Genomic DNA, 9,114 nt, shown 5'->3' on the forward strand with positions numbered 1-9,114 from the left:
TTTCAACCAAGCAAATAAAATCACAACTGTAACAAAGCATGCTTCTTATTTCATCTCATCGTTTGCATCTCGTAGATAATGACATTCAATATCTGGAAGGTGCTTGGAAATCATCTTGGAAATCACTTTACTTATACTTTATAGATAAGGAAATCAAGGCTAGAGGTTGTCATGTGACTTGTTCAAGGTCACGTAAGGAGGTTGTGGGGAAAGGGAAGTTCCTGACTGCCATCTCAGTGAGTATTAATGTCCCCCTTCTGAGGGGTTCAGTGAAGAGATACATAGGACAGATGCCATTATTTTCCATTGACACATAAGGAAACTGAGTCTCAAAGCTTCCCAAGGAGGAAAAGGCATAAGCATTTGACCCATTTGTTACTGTTTTCAATATTAGTAAGAAAAGATGCTGTCTTTTGCTAAGCATAAGAATAGTTAGCTTCCTCATTTTAATTAAAAATGAAGTCAAATCATGTTTTTGGTGACAACTTATACACAAAAATATAGTAGCCGTTGGAAAAGTATTTATCATTTTCTTAATCCTTTACAATTTTCAAAGTCATCCCTTCTTTGTTATTTCAGTTGCTCAGCACTTGGCCCAGATGGCAGGTAGGGTCTTGTATTGAGAGCCCCCTTTTTATGATTGAGGAAACCAAGCCTCAGCAAGTAAATGATTTGCCCAAATCTCATAATAAGTGAAGAAAGCAGAACTTAAAGGCTGGATTTTTTGACAGCAAGTGCTCTTTTTTCTCTTGACCCATTAACTGGCCTGTAGATGCTGGAGATCTCTAATGGAATAGTCTTAGTTGCAAACATGGAGTGACATTAACATCTTGCTTCATTTTAACCACTTCTTTCTACACTCAATGCCATGATGCTGGTTCCTGCCTCTATCATTTCTACTTGGGCCAGTGCAACAGCCTCCTAACCAGCCTCCTTGCCTCTGCCCTCGCTGTCCTCCAATCCATGTTCCATGCTGCCATAGCCTACAGCCAGAGTGACTTGTCTAAAGCAATCACCCCTACACTCCCGAACATGTGTATATTTATAAATTACATGCACGTACTCCTGCGACTATATTAAGTGTATGGCTAATAAATCTATTAGAAAATTTTAAAGGTTACATTTTAAACAATGTAATTAAAGGATCTAATAGTTTCTTCTTATTACCTTACTTTGGAGAAAATTTGTCAGAAGTGCAAATATGATTCTTCCCTTGCTAAAAATCAACACTGTCCTAAGATTAAAATGCAAACTGAATGTGGTTTATAAGGCTCTTCAAGATACAACCCTGCCTATTTCTCAATTGTAATTTCTTGTGATTCTCACTTTCAATTCCACTTTCCAATTTCTCCGCTGTTCATCTTTCTGCAGCCTTTATCCCCTGCTGTCGACTCTGTCTGAAAAACACTTTTCTTCCCTCTGCTTCCTTCCTCTTCTTCCTCTTTTTGTCCAGTAAATACTTACTGGTCCCTAAGGTCTCAAATTAAGCCTTACTTCCCATGGAAGGCCTCTGAGACAAGATCAGGTGCATGTCGGCACCCTTAGTACTACCTATCATGTTGAAAAGTCACTTTCACTTTCTACTTACTTGTCTTCATTTCCCAGTAGACCATCAGCACCTTGAGGGTAAAGCATGAGGTTTGTTGAGTGGTTGCTCTCTAGTGCTGTTGAGTGCCAAGTATGTCAACAACTACAGGTATTTGTTAAATGAATCTGCAAATATCTGCTGTCAGCCCAAGAGTTTCTGTTGAGTGGAAAATAGAGACTGTAACCAGCCTATCCATCATCCAGGCCTCATGGGGCGTAGTATTTTTGACACCCACTTTCTCTTTTACACTGTCTGGCAGGGAATGTTTCCCTTGTCTGGGAATAAAAACTAGGCCATTCCCCACAACTTTCTGTTCAATCGTAGGCAACAGAAAAGTCAAACAGTTCTTTGAAGTCTCAGTCATGTCTCAATTAATTTAGAAATGAAGGATGTACAGCCCAATACATCAAGCAAAACTTCAATACTCATAGGAAGGTACAGTGTCCCTATTTCCACAAGTCACACTGCCTTTCTTTGGGAAAGAGGGTCTGGTTGGCTTTTTTGCTTTCCTGGCTAATCTTGTGAGGGTCCTGGAGGTTTGTTACAAATCACTAACATGAGGCAGATTGATTCATATGAGAAAAAGCATCCAAATTTCTTTAACCTGTATATACAGGAACCTTCAGAATGAAGACCCAACCCCACATTGAGGTTCAGAAGCTAATATACCATCCTGACAAAGCAGGTTATGGGAAGGAGAGAAGAAGGATTCTGTTGAGGGGTAATAAAAGATTACTAGGGAGAAGGAATGGGATAAGAGAGGAATAAGAGATTAACTTGTAAATAGCTCTCTGACAGTGAAAGTGCTGCTCTGGTATGGTTACATTCTTGGCCTTGGAAGCAGAAGAGAAAAACAGTTGCTCTCCTTGGTGAGTATGGATCTTAGGCAGATAAAGGAACTTCAACTTCTTTGGAAGAAACAGTGGGAGAGGGAAACTGAGCCTTCTTCAGTTCAATATGTCAAAGCACCATTATTTTGGAGTATTAGTTTCTGAGCCCTAACAATCTTCTACTTCATCCACCAGTTTTTTTGTTTGTTTGTTTTTTGTTTTTTTTCTTTTGAGATAGAGTCTCACTCTGTTGCCCAGGCTGGAGTGCAGTGGCACGGTCTCAGCTCACTGCAACCTCCACTTCCCGGGTTCAAGCAATTCTCCTGCCTCAGCTCCCCGAGTAGCTGGGACTACAGGTGTATGCCACCACTCCCAAGAAATATTTGCATTTTTAGTAGAGATGGGGTTTCACTATGTTGGCCAGGCTGGTCTCAAGCTCCTGACCTCAAGTGATCCACCTGCCTCGGCCTCCCAAAGTGTTGGGATTACAGGCGTGAGCCACCGCGTCTGGCCTCACCAGCTACTTTTTAACCTGAGGGGTAAAATGGTTGGGTAGAAAGGAATGGAAAGGAGGGGATAGGGTTCAGGGCATGCCACCCCAAACTATGCCTCTTTGACATAAAGACTATTCTGAGCTGTCATTTTGAGAAACTGTAGACCAAGGAGAAGTTCTGAGAAGTAACCCCTTTATGAGAAACATTTACACCTCTACAGGAAATCTCTATTATAAGCGTTTCTCCCTCTCTGCACCAGAAAGAGAAGGAGGCTTAAAGGAAACCCTTAATCTATGGAGAAGGCATCAACCTGAATTTGCATAACAAACCTTCCCTTCGTTTAAGGTGCCAGTCACAGCCACTTCAACCTGTGTCCCCACACCCCTCTTTCCTTGTTTCAGAGAATGATGGCATTTAAGCCTGAAGTCTAAGATAACTCTTTGAGATCTACTCTACAGATTTACTCATTTTTTCTGGACTTTCTTCCATCTATAGAAGTGGTATACATGTTATAAACTTCTGTTTGTCCTCCTTTTGTTAACCTATCTTTCGTTACTGGGAGTCGAAGCTAAGAACTATGGAGGATAGAAAGAAAAATATTTTTCCTCCACTAGAGGGGACAGTAAGGTTCTTAATTGACTGACGTTGCCATAAGATGACACCACAGCCTCCAGACCTTATAAATGCTTCAAGTTGATTTTGTCTTGTGGGCACCTTCATGTATTCTCTCTTCTCACCTCTTTAATGATTTCAAGATGTCTTCTAAAACAGCCCAAGGCCAATATTGCCAAAACGGGCTGGTTCCTAAGAGTCATGCAACTTTGACCTGCCTTTGGGGGAGTGCAATGGCACAGCCCTCTCTCTGGGGACCACTGGTGGCTAAAGCTGTGCTGGGGGAATCTTCAGCATTCTTCATTACCTCCCAGTTACAGAAGCTGTGTCCAGCTCTCTGAGTGATACATTGACACCTCTCTCGCTGGGTATAAAGGGAGGTTGAGATGGAGCAGGGACCCTACTTAGGGGCCTCCAGACCCCCTAAAGCATGGAAATAAAGGAACACCTTGAGTTCCTTAAAGGCAAATTATAGGTACCTAGCTAGCCCTAAGAAGTAAATGACAACCTGATAAGCAAGAAGGAAATGATAGCTTAAAAAATAACCAAGAAAGAGTCACAAGAGGTTTGTTCCATATAGAAACTAAATACAACATCTTAACATATATTCTTGATTTGCCTTTCAGAAACTTAGACACCCATCAAATGTATCCACTGGTACATAGACCTCAGATAACAAGAACTGATGACTGAATTCGGACCGCTGTTCTTTGTACTAAATTTCTTCCTGAGGACCCACAGGCCAGACCTTAATATTCGTTTCTGCTGACCCCAAGTTTTTAGACACTTTCGCTTCCTTAATCAGTCACAAATCAGAGAACTTTGAAACCACCTTTGACCTGTAAATCCTCACTTCCAGATATCTTACCTTTTTAGCTCAAACCAACATATAACCTCCATGTGTTGATTTATGATTTTACTGGTAGCTTCTGCTTCCCTGAAATGTATCCCTGCCTTTCAAAAGCCTTGCTTGTCAGCCATCAGGACGGCTGGGTCTTAACTGTGAGCTGGTCGATTCTTCTTCCTTGGTGCCCCACAAATAAATGCCCCCCTTTCTGCCACTGCAAAACCTTCATGTGGATGTTTGGCTTTACTGTGCTGGGTGAGCAGACCCTGGTTCAAAGCTCACACATCAAGTTAGAGGCTCAGTGAAAGTTGGTACAAGAGGGAGGTCACTAAAGTAAGATTGCAGCTTTGATGCTCTAGCTGCTCATGGGGAATAGACAAAATGAGTCCTGGACTTGGCCAGGTGCTGAGGACACAAAGACAAAGCCCAAGAGTCAGGGCCCCCGGTGTGCACCACCCAGGAGTTGGTATACATAGAGTTAGCGTCCCTTCCTACCTGGGAGTTAAGTGATTCTGTGGAAAGAAGGAGTTTATAACAGGAAAGCCTAAGTCTGAATTCCGTTTACTGATTGCAGAAAACATTGGGTTAAAAAGCTAGGAAAGGTGAATGGAGGCCTTGTCCACTGTGGCTTTTCTGGAACTGGCCTTTCCAAGTTGCAGATAATTCCTCTTAAATTTGCAAGTTGAAGATGGAGATGAGCAAGCTGTGAGTCTGGGTGATCTGCATCTTCTTGATCAAAGCTATAGTTCTTGTTTATTTAAAAGGTAGAATTTTCCAAGTGACCAGGCTGACTTTTTAAAAATTCCATTAATAAATTTTAAAAATACACTGGTATCTTGAATTGACTGATTTGTCCCCCTAAGCCTGGCTTATATTATTCCATTCCTCAGAGTGTGTTGAAAGATACTCATTTTATGTTATGTGGAACCTCTCTAAGGTAACTCTAACAAGATGAGACTTCCTGTAGCCTATTAGTGAAGAAAAAAAAATTGTTTTAAGGGGTACTGCTTAATCGGCAGTTTTTAAAGACCCAAATGAAGTCATAAAATGCATGCATGTCTCTAAAAGTAAGTTCACAAGAATATCATCAAAAGACCTTCCTGAAATACAGCCTAGAAATGGGAAAATAGAGGTATTTCCCCCTTGAAAGCAGCACAGGGTCCTTTGTTTTTCAATTTAATGGAATTCTAACACACACAAAAAATACAATGATTATTTAAATAACAATACCAGGTCTGCTGCAAAAATTCACAAAAACAGGGAAATCAACACTTACAGCTGAAAACTCAGCACAGCCATGCTCCCCTCAGCTCAGATAATTGAGCCAACAAGTTAAAAGGAAAGGCCCGAGGTAGGGCAAAATTGTGTCACTGTGTTTCTAGACACAAGTGTAAATTCCTGCCTTTGATAGCAATACAAATTTCTCCTCCTTAAGAAACTATTTTGGAGCTCAAAATACAATTCCTTTGTTTTCTTTGAGGGAAGGGGGTGTGGGTGTGTGTGTGTGTGTTTCAAGCTAAATGGCATTTGAGGGCTTAAGTGTTTGAATCCACAAAAAGTGAATAGACCATATGGTCTATTGTAGGATAAGTAATTATAAACTTATTAAAAATACATGTTAATTTTACTCACTGACACACCATGATAATGGCTTCCTCAGGATCTAATCCATTCTGCTGATTACACTTCACTATTTCTGGTGCAGGAACTTCTCGTCCTGAACAAATGGCTTGCGCAAAATGCGAGTTGACCCAATCCAATGCCCAAAGATGAAATCAACACCTTTCAGCAATGCAGACAATTTAAGATTATTTTCCCTGTTGCCCTCTAAAGTCTTAGTTTAAGCCAGAGGCAGATAAGCAGAAAAAGAGATTTCTGCTCCCTTCAACCCCTCAATCTGATAAACAAGCAAAAATCCTTGATAATTTCACAGTGGGTAAGACAGAAATTTCCCTGGGCTACTCCCTTAAAGAATATAGTACCTACTTTGTTTAACAAGTAAATCCTTGATACTTGAAAATGGATTTACAAATTTCATCCAAATCTGGTTTGGGGAAACGCCTTGACACCTCTTCCAACTGCTAATGGCCAAGTTACTTATCAATGCTTCTTAAACTTTGACGCTATTATGAATCACCTGGGGATCTTGTGAAATGCAGATTCTATTCCTTTTTTTATTTAGAGGCAAGGTCTCGCTACATTGCCCAGGCTGATCTTGAACTCCTGGGCTGAAGCAATCTTCCCACCTTGGCCTCCCAAAGTGCTGGGATTACAGACCTGGGTCACCACACCAGGCTAAGTAAACTGCAAATACTAAATCAGTAGGCCTAGGATGGGACCTGAGATTCTGCATTTCTGACAAGCTCCGTGGTGATACTGACGCTGCTGGTCCAGGGACCATCCTTTGAGTCACAAAGGCTTTGCTGACCAACAAAATACTTTAGCACTGAAGCATGCATAATCAAGCTTGTGAATGGGGCAAATGGCTATTAATACATTGATTACTATTTGAATATAGATTATGATCCAGGCCTTCATACAGATTATTAAATTTTATTTTCTTAGAGTTTCTTTATCCATGAAGTCTCTTTAGAGTTGGTTATTCTAATAGAAGATCCTGACCATCCATGGGATACCATTCTTGAATACAATTGCAGAATAATTTGGAGATCAGTAAGTCACAAAAGCTTTTATGCCTTTGGGTATACACAATTCAAACCAAAGCCATGTTTTTTTTAAATGAAAATACATTTACTATTACTGATGATTGCAAATAATATGTGCTTCTTGTAAAAAAGCAAACAGGAAATAATCTGATGCGTATTATTCCAAAGGCAATTTAAATTTATATTTCAGCAAATTATTACACTTCATGGATATTTGAATGCAGTCATGCACCATGTAATCATGTTTCAGTCAGCAACAAACCACATAGAGGACGATGATCCCATAAGATTAAAATACCATATTCTTACTTCACCTTTCCATGTTTATATCACAAATGCCATTGTGTCACAATTGCCTATGATACTTGGTACAGTAACATGCCATATAGGTTTGTAGCCTAGGAGCAATAGGCTATATCATATAGTCTAGGTGTGTAGTAGGCTAGGTTTGTGTAAGTACATTCTATGATGTTCCCACAAGGATGCATTTCTCAGAATGTAGCCCCACCATTAAGCAATGCATGACTGTAGTTGAATCAAATGTGAAATCCTGGAATTCCAAAACTAATAGTAGAAACCCTGGAAAGCTAATAATAACCATAGTTCCCTTGTGTTGAGTTCCTACTTTCAGGAGCATTCTGCTAGGTGCTCTGGCAGTATTATGTTCTTTACATATTGTAATTGATGGGGTTCAGGACATGCTACCCCAAAATACGACACCTTGGCATTTGAGAAAACCACAGAAGCAAGGTCTGACCCTCTCCTACCCTTCTTTTTTGAAGCAGGTCATAAAAGAATTCCCTGATCTTCTTAAGACCCTGCTCATTCCAGAGGTGCCCTCCCTATATCTGGAGGAAAGGAATGTCCTTATCTCTGAAGACACAAGGACACAGAGAAGAATCTGAACAAACAGGCCTTGCTAAGTTCCCTCCTGTTTATTACACCAGACCCCCTTTGTCCAATCACAGTTCTGCACAACTGTCCATCCATCATCAAACCTAAGCATAAAAATACACGTATTTTTCTGTTTTTTGGGGGGGTCTTCATTTCTAAAGCCTCCCATGTTACATAAAATGTAAATACATTTGTGTAATTGTTTTCTTGCTAATCTTTTATTGCGGATGTCTCAGCCATGAACCTTGCAATAGGTGAGAAGACATATTACTTTTTCTCCCCTCGATAATGGTCAGAACTTCTGATTTCAAGCAAAAGACAATACCTATTAATTTTGAGCAGAAAAGGAATTGGTTGGAAAAGTGTCAGTAATTCATAGAATTGACCAAGCTCTTAGCATGAGTCAGCACCAAGGAGAGCTGGGGAGTGGGGACAGTGTGTGGATTTTGTCACAGGTTCTCTCTGCTTAGGATCTGCTTCCAACCTCATCACCATCAGAACCTGGATCCCTGATGCAGCTGTATGGGTGAAAAAGTAATAACTCTTCCTTATCCATTCCAAGATTTATGGCTGACACCCCTATAACAAAAGACAGATTAAATGCGTAACACATTTATCAAGTTTTACATGACATAGGATCCCTCAGAAATGAAGGCCCAAAGTCACAGGGAAAACTGTATTTTGATGCTAAGTCTGATGAAAGAAGTGGATAGTTGTGGAGAAACTCAACTGGACAAGAAGGGTATGATCTAATGACATAAAACTGAGTGGGAATGCCAGCAAAATTATTTGTTCATATTCTACTCAATCTCTCCACATAACATTCCTTTCCTCCGGGTATAGGGCAGGACACCTGTCATAGGAGGATCTTATGACCTATTTTTGGAGAGGTAGGTTGGAGAGTGACCTTTCTGTGTTTTAGGGCTTGCTTTTGAGGAGAGGGAGGGGCAAAAGACAGGAGGGTCGAAGAAGGTCTGAGAGACCCCCTTGCTTCTGAGGCTTTCCTGTCTCCTTCAGCTCAAAAACAATCAGCATCCCAAGGTGCCATACTTTGGGGTATAGCATTCTGAATCCTGACACAGCCACCACAAGTAATTTTGCAGCTGTCCCCTGGAAAAGAGAACCTGGAAGAAGAAATATGAAAGGTTCAGCTTCCATGGTGGCCAGAATCCTACCTCCCCAT

This window comes from Macaca fascicularis, chromosome 4 (genome assembly GCF_037993035.2).
Source record: "Macaca fascicularis isolate 582-1 chromosome 4, T2T-MFA8v1.1".
Classification (NCBI taxonomy): domain Eukaryota; kingdom Metazoa; phylum Chordata; class Mammalia; order Primates; family Cercopithecidae; genus Macaca; species Macaca fascicularis.